The sequence below is a fragment of the Myotis nattereri genome (assembly GCF_964212035.1).
Source record: "Myotis nattereri genome assembly, chromosome: 2".
Lineage (NCBI taxonomy): Eukaryota > Metazoa > Chordata > Mammalia > Chiroptera > Vespertilionidae > Myotis > Myotis nattereri.
In genome coordinates this window covers 210,517,468-210,536,602 of record NC_138076.1, presented here as the reverse complement: position 1 = coordinate 210,536,602, position 19,135 = coordinate 210,517,468, and the positions used below count along the sequence as shown (strand labels likewise).

General features: G+C 39.4%; 1 protein-coding gene across 1 annotated transcript in view; it reads right to left on the bottom strand.

Annotated features, from left to right (window-relative positions):
- The window catches only part of TNRC6B (trinucleotide repeat containing adaptor 6B), a 218,141-nt gene that overhangs the window by 190,302 nt on the left and 8,704 nt on the right, over nucleotides 1-19,135 (bottom strand). The gene's annotated exons all lie outside the window — the stretch shown is intronic.

Below are 19,135 nucleotides of genomic sequence, written 5' to 3'. Positions count from 1 at the left end.
GAAAGACTGGGAATGACTGGTCACTATGACACACACTGACCACCAGGGGGCAGACGATCAATGCAGGAGCTGCCCTCTGGTGGTCAGTCTGCTCCCACAGGGGGAGCTCTGCTCAGCCACAAGCCAGGCTGATGGCTGCTAGTACAGTGGTGGTGGTGGGAGCCTCTCCTGCCTCCTCAGCAGCGCTAAGGATGTCTGACTGCAGCTTAGGTCTGCTCCCTGCTGGCAAGCGGACATCCCCCGAGGGTTGCCGGGCTGCCAGAGGGATGTCTGATTGCCATCTTATGTCCAATCCCCCGGGGAGCAGGCCTAAGCCAGCAAGTGGTCACCCCCGAGGGGTCCCAGACTGCGAGAGGGCACAGGCCGGGCTGAGGGACCCCCTACCCCCGAGTGCACAAATTTTTGTGCACCGGGCCTCTAGTATATGTTATATATATCATGTTATGTATGTATGCGTGTGTGTGTGTGTATGTATGTATGCATGTGTGTGTGTATACATATAAAAGGCTAATGTGCTAAGTGTCCCTCTGACTGTCCGACCGATCCTTATGATGCACACTGACCACCAGGGGCAGGAGCTCAACACAGGAGCTGCCGTGATGTGCACTGGCCAGCACCACAAACCTGGTGCCCACAAACCAACACTCAGCTTCACCCAAGTGGGACACAGGCTCCTGCACCACCCCAGAGTGACCCCTCACCAAATTGCAGCCAATGCTGCCAAGACCCCATGGCACAAAATGTGGCCCACAGTCCAGCCCAGCCCAGCCCAGCCCAGAAATGGTCACTGTGGGTGCCAGGTAATGACGTCACATAGCAACGCCCTGCTTCCTCTTCCTAGTGACTAGCCTACTTGGAGTTTTTTCAGCCCAGGAACACGACTTGCTTTATAGCCAGGTACAAACATTTTACACTTTAACCAAATGTCTGTGAAACATTTTCACATGCCCCATCTCATTTGATCCTTACAGAAGTCCTGGGGTAGGTAGATAGGAGACTTGGTAGAATCCTATTTTCTTTTCACTAGCCGGAAAACAGAGATTTAGAAAGTTTAGAAATTTGACCTGACTGAAAAGAAGAAATGGTGGAACTTGAAAATGACTTCAGGTTTTCTCACTGCACAGAATATAGTCAAACACTGCTGCAGTTAAATATTTTACCCTTTGTTCTCCCTGCGTGATCTACAATAATAATCTGCTTCGTGTTGATATTTACTGCTGTGCTGCTGACAATTACCTGAAAGAGAAGTTGGGGTGCTTCACTGGGCTGGAAAAGCTAAATCAGAAAGCAGGTCTAATTAAGCAAGTTTATTCTCTCTCTATATATATAAAAGCCTAAGCAACCATCGCAACCGAAACAACCGAACGGATGACCAAACAGGCTGCGTGGGGCAACCAGGCCAGCAGGGGGGTTAGGGAGGGACGATCAAACGACTGAGCAGTGGGCTGTGTGGGGTGACCAGGCCGGCAGGGGGGTTAGTGAGGGGCGACCGAACGACAGAACAGCAGGCTGCGTGGGGTGACCAGGCCAGTGGGGGGGGGCAGCTAGGGGTGACCAGGCCAGCGGGGGGGGGGGGGCAGTGAAGGGCAAGCAGGCTGGCAGAGGGGGCAGTGAGGAGCAACCAGGCTGGCAGGCAGCTAGGGGTGACCAGGCCATCAGGGGGCAGTTAGAGGTGATCAGGCAGGCAGGCAGGCAGGTGAGCAGTTAGGAGCCAGTGGTCCCAGATTGTGAGAAGGACGTCCGACTGTGGGATCAGGCCTAAACCGGCAGTCGGACATCCCCCGAGGGGTTCTGGATTGGAGAGGGTGCAGGCTGGGCTGAGGGGACCCACCCCCCTGTGCACGAATTTTGCGCATCGGGCCTCTAGTATATGTATAATATATATGAATGATCATCACCAAAATGTTAACAGTGATTATCTCAGTGTAGTGGGATTACAGTGATAAAGGGCAATGTGTGTTTTCTAAAATTGTCTACAATAACTATTTATTACTCATGTAATAAAAACTTCTTTTTTAGTTATCTGCATTCTATTCCAATCACACAAAGTAAAAGCAATGAAGATCTCTTGTAGCCCGGCAAATGCCAAATACTGAATCACACTATTTGTGATTCACAAATGAAAATTTCTAATGGTTATTTTAAGAAAAGGATAAAGGTCAACAGACTGTTACTTTCTTAACAGACTGGAAGTAGAAAGTCTCTAGTGTTTTGGTGGATATGAAAGGAATGATCTAGCTTCCTGCTGGAAAGGAATTATTTCCTTGGTCTACTGATTGGGTTCAATAAGGTCAGGAATGGAAACTGTTTAGTATTTCACTTAGCTCTCAAAAGCATATGTTCAGCAAAATGTCTGAGTAACTAATAGGCAGACTGGGAAGAGCACTTAATTTGAGAAGGAAGACATAGGTTCTAGAAATTACCACATAGCCGTGTGGTACTAAACTATTTACTTACTTAACTTCTCTAAAATGCAACCTGATCATCTGTAGACTGAGAACCATGATAATCCTAGACTCCTCTCCCACAGGGAGCCTGCAGTGGGAATTGAATGAGATCATCTTCCTTTGTAAACCACCCAATAAATATTTGTGGAATGAGTAAATGACTATACCATACACAGTAAGTGTTTCACACATCTATAAATATAATGAACACTGTAAAATATCCCCACTAAAGCTATACAATATAGATTCATGTCTAAAATTCTATAACCCACAACTCCTCACACTTCTAAAACACACATGAAGGATGTAACAATCCTGGGGAAAAGATTGTGCCATTCCTTTTGGCTTCTCCCACCTCTCCTTTCCACTCCTTTTCTCTCCTTATCCCTGCCATCAGAAATAAGCAGAAAGTGAAGGACTGGTTCTCTGTATGACTCAAGTCAGTGAAAGACACATCTCTTTCCAAATATCTTAATCAAATGCTACATTTTAAATATGTAAGTATTCACCTTTCTTCCTGAAATATGGTAAAATTTTACGACCATAAATTCAAAATTTCACTTCCTATTCAAATAAGCATTCCTTCTATTAAGCATTCTTTAATTTCCCAAATGAGTATGCTTTGTTTTCTTCCCACCTCCATAAGATATTTTTTTTGGGGGGGGGAGGGGGGGAAGTACTTCTCTTGTAGTACTTATCACGGTTGTCCTTTGTTATAAATATCTGTTCACATCTTCTCTCCTCATTACCTCACAAGTGCCAGGGGATTGTATTTGAGAGCTTGTGAGGCTTAGCATATTAAATACTACCTGTAAATACTCAACAAAAACTTAGGGTATGAATGGATGATGACACACTAGGATTTAATATCACCTTAAGAGGTTGAAGCCCAAGTCAAAATAATTAGGATCATAGTAACTGAGAAAATATACAATTTACCTCAATGCATTCATTTAGTAAATATTTAATAAGCGTCTACAGTATGCCTGATATAGACCAAGGTATGCCATGATGAGTAAGACTCAGTCTCTATCTTCAATGAGTGCATAATCCTATTAACACTCAATTGTATTATTTTTACATTTTATTTTGATATATTTTTAGTACGGAAGAGTTGTAAAGATATTATAGAGAGTTCTCATAGCATCTTCACCCAGCTTTCCCTAACATTAATACTTTATGTAACCATGGTACAGTCAGTGAAACTAGGAAATTAACAGTGCTACAAAACATTAATTATAGACTTTAATCTGATGTCCCCCGTTTTTACATGAATGTCCTTTTTCTGTTCCAGAATCCCTCATTACATTAGTTGTCATGTCTCAGTCTTCTCTGAATTACACTTTTAATAACTTTTTTCCTGTTTATAGTAACACATGTTGTCTGAAAAGTATAAAAAAAGAAAAAGAAAGAATAAAATCTCTAATACTACCACTTCCCACACTCCTAACATCTATAATCTACTGGTCTTTTTTCCATGTTCTATGTGTATACAAATAATTTTACTTTTCTTAAAACCAGGAAATTTAAATATATAGTCTTTTGCATCTTCTTTTCTCTTGTCATCGTTTCAGAAATATTTTCCAATGTTTAAAAATTCTTTTAAAATACTATTTTAATAACAGATTTCAATGTTACAATGAATCAGAATTTAACCATTTCCCATTTTATACTACTATAAATAATAGTACAGTGAGTATTCTTAAATATGAAAACAGGACATATAATATATATTATGATGGATAAGTAAAGGTATTAGTGATGCAGCCAGGAGAAACACCTAAACCTAGCTTTGAGCAGTAAAAGATCAGAAAACATTTGCGAGAGGAGGTATATGTGATATAGGTTCTGAAAAATGAGTTTATTCCTGCATCCGTTAGTATTTAACCGAACAACATTTATTAAGTGCCTTTAATACCCAATTACTACACTGGGATCCAGGGATAAAGAAAAGGACCAAGGCTCTGCATGGGCCTTAGTGTCTAATCAGAGAGGCAGATACTTAAATAGAAAAACCTCAACACAATGAGGCAAATACTGCTATCACAGTGCTGTGTTTGAACAAAATGGTCTGGGAGCACAGAGAATATATTTTAAGAATTAATGGTAGTACCCTAGCTGGGTAGTTCAGTTGGTTAGAGAACTGTCCCAATATGTTAAGGTTTCGGGCTCGAACCCTGGTCAGGGCACATACAAGAATCAGCCAATGAATGCATAAATTAGTGGATCAATCAATCTCTCTCTCTCTCCCCCCCACCCCCCCGCCTCTTCTCTCTCTCAAATCACTAAATTTATAAAACCTTAAAGAAAAAGAATCAATTGTAAAAGTTAGAAGAGTTATACTTGGGTTGATAATAATACATATGAAAGAGGTTTCAGTGAAGTATGATTTACAGTGTATCAGCAATATGAAGGAGTTCCTTAAAACTGGTAAATTATTTTTGTTTTTGTTAATCCTTACCTGAAGATATTTTTCCATTGATTTTTAGAGAGAGTGGAAGGGAGGGAGAGAGAAAGAGAGAGTGAAACATATATGTGAGAGAGAAACATCAAGTGGTTGCCTCCCACACAAGCCCTGACCAGGGCCAGAGATCGAGCATGCAACCAAGGTACATGCCCTTGACCAGAACTGAACCCGGGACCCTTCAGTCCACATGCCAATGCTGTATCCACTGAGCCAAACTGGCCAGGGCAAAACTAGTAAATTATTAATAGGGATGTAAGGTATCCAGATAGAGAGAAGTAATAGTTCAATTATATTCTGTACTGGGGAAACTGCAGCTAGTATCACATTCATTTCTGAGAACTCTATATTTTTAATCAACTTTTTTGAGATTTTTCACAATAAAATGTACCTACTTAAGTGTACAGTTTGATAAAAGCTGACAAGTTTATACACCATGTAACTACCACCACCAAGATAAAGAACATCATTCCTAAAACTTCCTTGTGCTTCATTTCAGTCAATCACCCTCACCCACAGACAACCCCAAGCAACCACAGATTTGCCTTTTGTCACTAGAGATTTGTCTTCTTTAGAGTTTCATGTAAATGGAATATACAGCATGCACTTTCTTTGCTTCTACTGGTTTCTTTCACTCAGCATATTTCTGAGATTCAGCCACGTTGCTGTGTGAATCAGTAGTCAACTCCTTCTACTGTCTGTGAATTGTATGTATAACACGAGACGAACTGAAATAAAAAGAAGCTAGGCCACAAGGTAAACAGAAGCTAGGTTCTATGAGAAGTCACTGGGGGGGGTGGGAGGGGGGTGTCCGGTTAATACTGAAAGAGGGACATATGAAGAACTTTCATGTGAAGAACAAACAGCCATGTTCTAGGTTATTCCAGAAGGCAAGACCAAAACGAATGGCTGCACACACAGGCAGTCAATGTACGGGTTTCATGCTTTAAAAACAAAAGTTTCTCCATATCTATGTCCATTATTTACTCTGAAATTATTAGCTTACATTATTTCTATCAGAAAGGACAATTATATTACTCTTTTTTTTTTATAATGATATGTATCCATTCTTTTTTTTTTTTTTTTAAATATATTTTATTGATTTTTTACAGAGAGGAAGGGAGAGAGATAGAGTTAGAAACATCGATGAGAGAGAAACATCGATCAGCTGCCTCCTGCACATCTCCCACTGGGGATGTGTCCGCAACCCAGGTACATGCCCTTGACCGGAATCGAACCTGGGACCCTTCAGTCCGCAGGCCAACGCTCTATCCACTGAGCCAAACCGGTTTTGGCAATTATATTACTCTTTTAAGCTCTACCTGATAATCAGCTCTATTTAAAAATTTGATATTTTTTATTTGTTTAATCTGCTAATTGGCTCTTTACTACTTGAGACTTTTTTCTTTCCTGACATTATAACAAATTTTTATTTATTATTCTCTTATGTTAGCCCCACTTAATAGTTTTATTTCTACTACATTAATTTTATAGTCAAGTTTCCTTTCCATCGTTTTTTCCTTATTTAATGACTAGGGACTCTTTGCTATACAACAGACCCCATTCCCAGCCCCTCCAAAATCCCACTAAAAGGAAAGAGGCCACTAAGATTCTTCTACTCCACCAGCCAAAGTTTTGCCACGAGGTCCTTAGAAATCTCTAGTCCAGCTCCCACAATTCTCGGCCATGTCAGAGAAGCTCCTATCCAATGCAGAATGTTGAATCCCAACAAGACTCCAGGAAAAGAGGACAGAGTCCTTGACCTTCACTTAACAAAAAAGCAGCCTGTACACACTTAGCAAAAACACGGACTCTGAGTCTCTTAGCTAGAAAACAGGCCACCTGCAACACTGATGACTATATCTATTATCCCACATCAAAGGTACTGGGTACAAAAACCACACCTATGGGGGTGGGGAGTTAAAGTGGGGGAATTGCCATTTAGGGATTTGGACCAAATAATTTGAGAATGAATGACCTTAAGTTGAATATATTTCACCTAATACTTATTAGGCACACCCTCATTTAAAAGGGTATATCTAATAGCCTTATATGACTTAGGACAAATGGTTGTCAATTTTTTTTCCTAGCAATCTTGGGACAGTTCTCTGGAATGTCTCAAGCTCTCTATTATGAAGCCAGTTCTGACACAGTACTCAATTAGTGTTTCTTGATCTAAACAATAAAACAATCTGGAGTCCATATAAAACAAAAATTTACACTTTCCCCAGAAGACATTCATGTTTAGATGCACTGTGTCCTTATATTTATCATGGGTTTAAGAACATGAACAATTTCAATAATATTCATGGGACATCACTGGGATAGTTATCTGCATTCCGTTGCCTATATGCTTATCTTGAGAACCACTGAGTTGGCCAATGAGCCAACACGCCCCCTTCTATAAAAGTAAGTGCTCCTGCCCTGACCCAGTGGCTCAGTTGGTTGCAGCATCATCCTGTGCACCAAAAGGTTTGGGGTTTGATTTCCAATCAGGACACATACCTAGGTTTCCAGTTTGATCCCAGTTTGGGGCACATATAGGAGACAACCAATCAATGTTTCTCTCGTACATCGGTGTTCTTCTCTCTCGCCCTCTCTCTTTCTCCCCTTCCTCTCTCTAAAATCAATAAACATATCCTTGGGTGAGGACAAAAACAAACAAATAAAAGTACTCCTTTGGCTAACCCATAAACACAGACAACAATGAGGTGATGGCTAGAGGGAAGGGGGGACTAAAAGGGGAGAAATGAGAATATCTGAACTAGATATTGAACAATAAAAATAAAGTTATAAAGATAAGTGAATGCTCCTTAAAAGTACATGCTATCAAATATTATGTGCAATTTTTTAATTGATGTTGCTAAATAAATCAGTAAGTCATTGTATTTCTACTTCTGTGTATGGATAATACTCAATTTGGAACAAAATTAATATTTTAAACATGTTTAACATCTCAGAACTATGCAGTCTGAAGAAACAATAGCGTTAGAAATAAAATTTATACATCCCCGCTAGAATAGAAAAGGTCATCTCAAAAGTTTAACAAACAATGAACATAAAATCAGTCCACGTGGGGTTATAATGCTTAATCGGAATTTTCTAAAATGTCCCTGGTAATGTCTGAACTTAAAAAACAATTAGCCAAAAAGGAGCCAAACCCCTAAGAAGAACTAGTAAACAAGTGATCAAAAGCTGGTTGGGCCGAAACCGGTTTGGCTCAGTGGATAGAGCGTCGGCCTGCGGACTGGAGGGTCCCGGGTTCGGTTCCAGTCAAGGGCATGTACCTGGGTTGCGGGCATATCCCCATTGGGGGATGTGCAGGAGGCAGCTGATCGATGTTTCTCTCTCATCGATGTTTCAAACTCTCTATCTCTCTCCCTTCCTCTCTGTAAAAAATCAATAAAATATATTTTAAAAAAAACAAAAAAAAACCAAAAGCTGGTTGGGTAAGGAGAGACACAGGGGAGGAGAAAGCTTCTCCTTTTACTTATGCTTCTGTACCATTTGGATTTTTAAAAAAAATATATTTTATTGAATTTTTACAGAGAGGAAGGGAGAGGGATAGAGAGTTAGAAACATTGATCAAAGAGAAACATCAATCAGCTGCCTCCTGCACACCCCCCACTGGGGATGTGCCCACAACCATGGTACATGCCCTTGACCGGAATCGAACCTTCAGTCCGCAGGCCCATGCTCTATCCACTGAGCCAAACCGGTTAGGGCACCATCTGGATTTTTGTTTTACCATAACCATGTATTCTTTTTAGAAAGATTTCTTTGTTAAGCTACCACATAAATTGATAACAGGAAAGGTCAAGCCAGAGAAAGCATGGTACTCCCTGTGAAACCTTACTACATGAGTTAGGATATATACTATGTGAAGTACTGCACATTTTAAACCTCTTTTCCTTATTATTTATTATATTACCACAGAGCACTTCTACAAGGAGAATGGAGAAGGGAACTATAAGATTCTTCACATAAAGCCAGTGAATTGTGAAGTGTCACGTGACAGTGACAGCTGCCTAAGGTATCAAGCTTTGTGAAGAGGTGTCCTAATTTCTATTAACTGGCCTGTAGAGAACAGATTTAATCTCACATCCTGTAGAAGAAAAAAAGGAAAACAGGTTTCATTTTCTGAAGGCAACAAAAGTAACCAAACATTAGAGCTAAGAAAATAAATACAGGTCCATGATCCCTTAGCCATAATTCCAAAATCCAAAAACTTCTGAAAACCAAACATTTTCTGTAATTCATTTTGTGGCAAAACTTGATCTGAATCTAATTGGCAGCAAAACCTGACCTGAACTAACATGAGACTATTTATAGTCTACCTACTAAAGCAAGGATAATCATAGCTTTGGCTGCTGAAATACAAGTGTATTTGACTATAAAGTGCTGCCCCTGACTCTGCAGGGACGTTATATAATATATGTTAAGTGCACCTTACTAGCTTTCCAGTAAGGGACTACGGATCTAAAAATGGGTTTTTATTAAAAAGGTCCTGCTGACCTCCACTGAAATATATAATAGTTTTCTAAAAATATCTTAATAAATTAATGTGAACTAATTCATTTCTTTTTAAAAAACTTATCACTATTAAAACATTCTACTTTGAATTTCTATAAATCTACAACTGTATTGTTAGAATATTTTATACCACTTAGACATTACAACTGACCTTTGGCAATAGGATGGTTTCTGAACGGGATAAAGATAGTAAAGTTAAAAACGCAGACCTCTGTCAATATGCTTTGATTTTTTCTTGCTCATGTTAAAAACAAAAAAAAGGCATGAGATTTTCTCAATGTATTAAAGAGGAACATTGATTTAAAAAGTTAGTAAGTACCAATTTAAATCATTTAAATAATTAAAATAAAAAGAAGTCATAAAATCTGAGTTGTTATCAAGAAACAGAACACAAAATTAAAGTCAAGAAATAGAGCATGTACAAGTAAGCAAAACAATATATTTTAGCCCAGTGATGTATCAATTCTAATATAGAGTGTGACTAAATGACAAATGATAACAAAGCTTGCAAAACTCAAAGGTCTCTATTATAGAAAGAAAACTGTAAAACCAGACTAAAGCCAAGAACTAAGATATAAGACTACTAAGAACCTATAATTAACTATAATGAAGAATAATTTAGAAGATTTCCCATGAAAAATAGGGACAAAATGAACTTTTTAATAAACATAAATACAGTACTATATTTTAAGCCCTTGTATCTACATAAAATAAAATTGGTTAATTTTTGTTTTTCATTATTTTTTACTATACACCAATCAATCCTGCCTCCCTCCCCCACTCTCTCACAAACACAATTAACCAATGCTAGAAACAATGCAGCCAAACAGGAACCTCATTTCACAACTGGTACACATGAAAGCAGTGAAAACCTCTCTTAATAAATGTGTGGGATAGAGAAGAACCCCCAATTATTTCTGTCTAAAGGAAGCTCAAAGAAACTAAAGACTGAAAAATAATTCAAAACACCCAACGCAACCTTAGTAGCAAAATTGGTTGTTGCGCCCTAACTGTTTTGGCTCAGTGGATAAAGCATTGCCCTGCGGACTCAAGGGTCCCGGGTTCGATTCCGGCCAAGGGCATGTACCTTGATTGTGGGCACATCCCCAGTGGGGAGTGTGCAGGAGGCTACTGATCGATGTTTCTCTCTCATCGATGTTTCTAACTCTCTATTCCTCTCCCTTCCTCTCTGTAAAAAATCAATAAAATATATTTTTAAAAAATTGGTTGTTGCTACATCTTGGAATCAAAGGACAATGCTATCTTTACAAGTATTATTTACTAATTTATGGTTTTAAATATCCATGAAAATATGCGGCATCAAAAATAGTATATATAAAAACATCACTGATAATATGGAATTCTAAATTAATTAAAAATAAAAATAAAGAACTTCAGGGTAAAGTTGGATTTAAAAGAAAAATTTCCCACTATGGTTTTCCTTTCACTTAAAACAGAACTGAAAGAGGATAAAAAATAAAAGACGACAAGGATCCTGACTCCGTGTTTACTCCTTCTGGCCAGCACCAAGCCATGGGCACCTCTCGGGACAACAGGCACAAGCGCAGCAATACCTGGGGCAAGAGGAAGCCCCAACAAAAGATGCAAGAAGATTTGTTCCTCAGTTTAGGTTGTTCATTATATTCCACAAATGAGTGAGATCATGTGATATTTACCTTTCTCTGACTGGCTTATTTTGCTTAGCATAATGCTCTCCAGTTCCACCCATGCTGTTGCAAATGGTAAGAATTCCTTCTTTTTTACCATAGCATAGTATTTCATTGTGTAGAGGTACCACAGTTTTTTAATCCACTCAACTTGCTGATGGGCACTTAGGCTGTTTCTAAATCTTAGCTATGGTGAATTGTGCGGCTCTCATATATATAAAATAGGTTATCAGTTTCTCTATTATGGGAATATAAAATGTACCCTGCTTTATATCATAAAAAAAAAAAAGATGCAAAAGACGAGATATTAGGATGCCCTGCTGCCAACACTAAGATTGGCCCCCACCGCATACACAGCCCATGTGCCAGGAGATAATCAGAAGTACCATGCCTTAAGACTGGACATGGGAAACTTCTCCTGGGCCTTGGAGTGTTGTACATGCAAAGCAAGGGCTATTGATATTGTCTACAAAGCATCCAACAATGAATTGATCCGCACCAAGACCCTAGTAAAGAAATGCACCATGCTCACTGACAGCACATCGGACGAACAGCGGTACGATCCTACCATGCACTGGCCCTGGCCTAAAGAAGGGGCCAAGCTGATCCCCGAGGAGGAAGAGCTTTTAAACAAAAAACAATCAAAGAAAACTCAGAAGAAATATGATGAATGGGAAAATCAGGCCACAATCAGCAGTCTTCTAAAAAAGTAGTTCCAGCAGGGCAAGCTTCTTGCATGCACTGCTTCAAGACCAATATCGCTAGGCAGCAGATGGCTATGCACTAGACGGCAAGGAGCTGGAGTTTTGTCTGAGGAAAAAGCAAGGCCTGGAAGGCAAATAAACCCTCCTCTCTCCTATCTTAGCTCATGTAATGCAGATGCAGAGGAAGAGGAAGAGGAAGAGGAAGAGGAAGAGGAAGAGGAAGAGGAAGAGGAGCATGACAAAAAGGTACTAAGGTACAAGACCATCGAGGATAAAGAGCAAGCCCAGAGGATACACGTTAAGTTAAAGAGTATCCAAACTCTCTACTATAAGATTTATTATAAAAGAACTATAAAACTCTAAGTTCAATTAGCTAAAATTATAAAGTTAAAGAAAACCAAAGTTGAAAGCTAAAAATCTAAAAATTTAATCCATTAAGAATATTTTTTAAAAGTCCTTGTTTCGCCCTGACCAGGTCGCTCAGCTAATTGGAGCATCATTCTGTACACCAAAATGTTGTGGGTTTGATTCCCAGTCAGGGCACATATGTAGGCTTTAGGTTTGATCCTTGATTGGGGCATGTATGGGAGGCAGCCAATCTATGTTTCTCTCTTTTATATCGATGCTTCTCTCTTTCTCCCTTCCTCTCTAAAATCAATTTTTAAAAAACACACATTCTCAGGTAAGAATTTTTTAAAAAGTCCATGTTACCTAATTGGGGGATGAGAGTGGGGCTAATGGGACATTCAGGTGCTAAAAAACAAAGACTTTAGGAAAAGAATTTTACCTCCTCCCCAAAGAATTATGTAAGGTTGCATTAATGTAGTATACATACACCAATCTACTAGGTTCTAAGGATATTCCTTGGTTAATTACTTAACAGACCCAGATTTAAGGCATCTCTCTTTGAACTAGGTCATTCACATAATTCCTAGTGTAAGCCAGATACAGGTATGTGCTCATGCTCTGGAATTCAGCATCTTATATGAATAACTTTAAATTTAAATTATGAAGGTATTAATAATGCTGTACAGATATCAGAAACCAATTTTACTTCCTTTATATCATGCAATGTATTGTGACAGAGTGATCTTAGTTTCCTTACACAGAAATTAGCTAGTCTACCATCATGACTTGAGTTTCCACAGTTGAGTGCAATGTAGTGAGGAAATATACAAAAGTATCCAGACATCAGCTGGAGAGAGATCTGAATCATATAAAAACAATGTAAGAAAGCTTACTAAGCCCTGACTGCTGTGGCTCATTTGGTTGGGTGTCCAACCCGGGCACCCAGAGGTTGTAGGTGTCTTTCCTGGTCAGGGCACATGCCTGGGTTGTATGTAGGCTAGTCCCCAGTGGGGGGCATGTAGGAAGCAGCTGACTGATGTTTCTCTCTCTTCCTCCCTCTCTCTTTCTCTCTCTCAGATCAATAAAAACATTTTTTTTAAAAAGAAAGCTTACTAAAAAGCAGTTAAGTGCAAGTTGTAAATACAAACTGATACTAAATATATACCAATAAATACATAAACATTCAAATGAATGTTATTTTTCAAGATTTCTATGTTTCAAATTTATTTTAATTAGGTTGCCATCACTGAAAATATTTTGCAACTCCTATTTTGCTTTCAAACTAGTTTACAAATCAAATCACACAAGGAAATCTGTCTCATAACTCTGAACTCATTTTGGACCCCCAACAGTACTAGCCAGACAAATCATTTAACCAGACCTGAAAAATGATTCTTGGTTGCCCCCCAAAATCAAATCAACCTTGAAAGAATGAAGGTTTTCCTCTACGGAAATTCCAAAGAATGTTTCATACTGAGAGCAATTCCTAAATGATTCCTTACATGTTTCAAGAAAATGCAGGACTGCCACTTCCAGAAAACATGGAGGGAGAGGGACCAGATGTACCCTGCACCTGAAACAACTAAAAATACGGACAAAATATATTTCAAAACACTGAACATCAGGCAAGGAAGGACAGTGATCCTGAGAAATGGTAAACTAATAAGGTGAGCCACACACTTGCCCGAGCTTGCTGCCTAGGTAGTTTCCAGGCCACAGCACATGAAAGGGGAACCCAGATGGAACTCAGAGACCTCTCTTATTTGAGAAGATAGAGCTGAGATTCTGGGGAGGCCAAGACAGCTAGAGTTTTCAGTGTACAGTACTGAAGAAGAAAGAGCTGCACAGAGAAAGAGATCTACAAGGGACCCCTCGAGTATTCAGCTGAGTATTAGCTGGATAACTAAGAAAAACAAGCTAACATCACACTTAATGCTACCGAGCCTCCACCCTGAGTCTGAGGGGGAAAGCAAGGATGCCCATTCATACCACTTCTATTAAACGTGGTACTTAAGGTCTTAGCCAGTACAATAGGCAATAAATAGAACTCAAAGGTAAGAAATTAAAATTGTCTTTCTTTGTAAATGATGTAATTGTGTATGTAAAAAAACCAAACCTACAAAAATGTCACTAGAAGTAATGAAGGAAACTAACAAAGTGAATTTGTATTTATTTTATTAGTCACAATCTTATCAATAAAACTAAACTGTACCCAAATGAAGAGGTCTCCAATAAGAAAGGCTTCCAAGAAAAATAAAATTTAGAGAAAGCTTTCTGAGAGTGAAACAGAATATTTTATATAAGGCATAGCCTTTATAAAGTATGAGGGGAAAGGGAGGAAGTCATATAGAAAATAGAGAAAAGATTATATGAAAGAAGGCCAAGATTCAAAACTAGTGAATAACAGTTGATAGATGGAAACAATACAGGAGCCTGGCTCAGACACAGGTGCTTGGATTTCACGAAGTAAGAAAGCACAGGGTGATGAAGAAGGGAAATGAAAACAGAATGCAGGAAATGTTTTCTGGAGAGAAACTAGGAACAGGACAATTGACAGGAAGCTATTTTAATAATCCAGACATAGCCTGAGGATGACTTAGAATCGGCACAAAACCAAAAATGAAAGGTTCAAAGTCCAAAGCCAAAGAGAAAAGAGCTAAAGGATTTGACAATGTTTCAAGAGTCAGTGTTTCAGGATTTCAAGATTCAGGTGCTGGGAGGATAGGTTACCAGTGATGGGACCCAAAAGAGCCAATAACTAACTTCTTAAGAGAGTTCGTGAAGCAAGGCCCCTCTCAGCCTCCAGAGTTACCCTTTCTGAAAAGCACCTTGAATGGTAAAGCCAAGATCTAAAACACAGGGTAATGGAAAACAAGAGAAAAGGACAGTAAATACACATTTTTAAGTACAGTAAATAAAAGTCTAGAGAGCATTCACTTCAAACACAAACACAAGGCATCGGTGGTGAGCCCTGGCTCTGGCAGGTTCGGGAAGCTTAGGGTGGCGTCACAATGTGCTGAGGCCAACTCACAAGCTGTGTGTGGGGCAAAGGGTTCCCTTTTTAAAGTTTTCAAACCAGCCCTTCCTGGCTTGAAATGTGATGTCTTTTGCATTTTCATTCTCTTGTTTTGTGTTGTGTTGTTTTTTTTGTTCCTACAAAGAGCCTTTTCACTAACTGTTTTGGTGTTTTAAAAACATTTTTTCCCTCTGGGCTCATATTTTTGGCTTTATACTGGGACTGTAGGAGCATAAAAAGATTTCTCTATACCAACCCACAGACCTACCTGCATGGTTTAAGTGGGAATCATTAATTAGTGTGTTCTTTTATTAAGGGAATAGAAAGCCAAACTGCAGATAAAAACATCATAAATTTTAAACACTTTGATATTCTATATAATAAAAGGCTACTATGCACATTGTCCCCTTGGGAGTTTGACCAGAACGGGAATTCGATCGCTTGCTATGATGTACACTGACCACCAGGGGCAGCGCGGAACATGGCAGGTGACCAGCAGCGGCAGCAAGGCGCTGAGGGAGCGAGGGGAGGAGGAGGCAGGGAGGCTGGGAGGTGGGGAATCTGATCGGCTCTGATCACTGGCCGAATTCATGCACCAGGCCTCTAGTACAAATATAAAACTCTTGCAGTGAAAAGAAGGTTGACAAAATAGTTGGTGAAAATTTTGTTTTAAAATCTGTTGTCCATTAGTATATCTAAGTGGAGAGAGTTTATATTTAAAAGTCCCACAGAAGCCAAAACCGGTTTGGCTCAGTGGATAGAGCGTCGGCCTGCGGACTGAAGGGTCCCGGGTTCGATTCCGGTCAGGGGCATGTACCTGGGTTGCGGGCATATCCCCAGTCGGAGATGTGCAGGAGGCAGCTGATCAATGTTTCTCTCTCATCGATGTTTCTAACTCTCTATCTCTCTCCCTTCCTCTCTGTAAAAAATCAATAAAATATATTTAAAAAAAATAATAAAAGTCCCACAGAAATATACATGTAGGTAAAATATCTCCTCATGAACCTTCCTTTTCTTTATTCTGGTTGAGAATCTCTCATGAAAAGTTAATTACTAAGCATGATACACCATCAGCAAGATCTTCAGGGGAGGAAAAACATAGCTCTGTGGAGGACCTCAGTCTCATGTTTTACTTTGTATCTCCTTCTGCACTTCAGGACAGAGCAGATGCTCAAGATATGTCTTTTTTTTTTTTTTTTTTAACTGATTTTAGAGCGAGAGGAAGGGAAAGGGAGAGAGAAAGAGGAAAAAAGAATGATGTGACGGATAAACATCGATTAGCTTCCTCCTGCACACACCCAACCTGGGATCAAACCTGCAATCTAGGTATGTGCCTTGACTGGGAACCAAACCTACAACCTCTTGGTGTTCAGGATAATGCTTCACCCAACTGAGCCACACTGGCCAGGGCTCAAGACATTTTGTCTTGATATACTGACCTGGGCCTAAGTTAGGAAGCCTGGGTCACTTCACTTTTTGAGGTTCTTATTATGTTCTTGAAATAAACACATGCCAAAACAGCATTATAAAAACTGTGGTATAGTTTTGCCCTGGCCAGGTGGCTCATACATCAAAAATGTTGTGGGTTCAAGTCCAAGCCAGGGCACATACCTAGGTTGTGGGTTCAAACCTTGGTCAGGTGTGTAAGGAAGGCAGCTGACGATATTTCTCTCACATTAATATTTCTGTCTCCCTTCCTCTCTCTTAAAAAATCAATCCTTGGGTGAGGATTAAAAAAGAAAAAAATTGTGATATATATTAAATGTACATATTTATTCAATTAAAACACTTTGGGGAAAAGAATACACTGTAACTGTACTATTCACAAGATACCAGGATTCATAAACATGTTCATTTGTCATAAACCACAGGTAGTATGAACTGGTAGTTGAAATAAGTTTCAAGTTATAATCAATATCTTCTTTTAATCCTGTGAATTTATCTATTAGACTCTATACCTACTATGTGCAAACCATTCTGCTGGGGGACCACAGAAAAAATGAAGTAGTATAAACTTGTTTTGAGCTCAAGGTATCCAAGAGAGAACCCCTGACATCTCCCTCTTCTCTAGCTGAGCAACTATATAAAGAACTTCTAGTAATTATCATTCCACCTGTGCCCCTGGGAGGAATCTGGTGGCCCTGCCCCATCAATTACCTGCTACTTTCTCCAGTCAAGCTTTAATTTATCTTTCTCTTCTGGGTTTTTCTTACACACCTTTAAACGGGTTTCCTATTTTACCTTAAGATATTGCCTTCTCAACCTTGCCCTGCTTCTATATTCTTCTTCCTTTCTTTTCCAAACATTCTGAAATAAACTACACACAGCTACCACTCTTCCTACCATCCATTATCTCCTTACCCCCTAGTAATCTAGATAAATAAATGAACATACAAAATTTGTATTAATTGACATTTAATGTCAGTTAGCATCTTCTGAGTGTGATCAGCACTACCAGAGCTTAATATCTCTTTGTGAAAAATATCAAGCTCCTAATATGGAAAGCTGAGACACTGGTTAGCCAACCAAGTACAGACACTGCACAGTTATATTTGAAAACAATTTAGTGATGATAGACTGAAAGATGGCAAGGGAGGGGGTGGATTGGGGACAAGGGGAAAGAGAGATGGAGAGGGAGGACATGAAAGCCAAGAGCTACTGAATTAGAGAGGAGCAAAATGAAGGAAAATGGGCTAGATTTCCACTCAGCAAATTCAGTTAATGCTAGTTCAGTGAAACAGTTGGAAAGTTATAAAATACTGTAAAGACTTTCAAGCTATAGGAATCATCTTACACGTACCCACAGACCCTTCTGGGCAATCCTTTCCAATTTCATCCCTTTCACTGGTTCAGTATTTGGCTCTTGTGAGAGATACAGATCAACACTCACCTCAGGTGATCAAGAGGTCACTGCCTTTACCTTCAGCTCCTAACGATAAGTGTTAATGAGTCACAGCTTTCTACAGCTCCACCTGAAATCATTTGCATGGTTGAAAGTACTATCTATCGTTACCCACTCGCGCATATTCACCAGAAGTGACAAGCACCATTCTGGCTATGATGATCTTCTTTGAATAGTACTTCAGAATGCCTTTAGGAATTCAAATATACAGAAATCACATCATTATTTCTAAGGTCATTTCCATTTCTAAAATGCAGTATAATCTAAGAGTCTCACTGTGACATGTCACAGTTAACCTCTCTAAGCTAGCTGTTGGCTCTGTATCCCAACATCAGCTTTATAAAGCATACCACGGTGCCAGTCATTCTCCACATACTGTCCTAAATATGCTGCTTCATGCCTCTGCACAGGCTGTTCCTTCCCTCTGCCTGAAATGCCTTTCCTTCAGGGCCGCAACGGGAGTGTTTCCTCCCTTGAAAAGGCTACCTTGACCTCCAGTTGTGTTGATGACTCTCTTTTTCACCTCTGCCACTTCCCTTGCACTGTCCATTACAGTGCTTATTACACCAAGTGGCATGCATCTGGATCCTTGTCTGCCTTACCCACCTGGCTGTGCACTCCTTAGGAGCAAAGATCTCTTCTCATCCCATCTGTATCGCCCTAGCTTCTAACATAGCATTCAGCACATGGTATACCTCAACGTTCAGTGATACTGTAGGTATGTGAGTCCCCAGCATATGAAAAGGTCTTTAAAGAAATAACCTTTTTGATCATGTCTGCTAGTAAAGATTAAAAGGACTCATTAAAGTCTACAATGACTAAATAAAATTTTCAGACAAATTGAAGTTTTTAATTTCAATCTTCTTTCTGTAATCTTAAACCGTTTACCCATTACAAGTAGAAACTAAAGAAAAATATAACCTGGAGACAATTTAAAAAGGAAAGTCTGCCCCTGCCCCCACGCATTTAATTTATTTAAACCATTATAATGACTAAGGATTTTTAAAAATTCTATTTTTAGTTCTCTTTCCTAACTTCATTTGAAAAACATTTA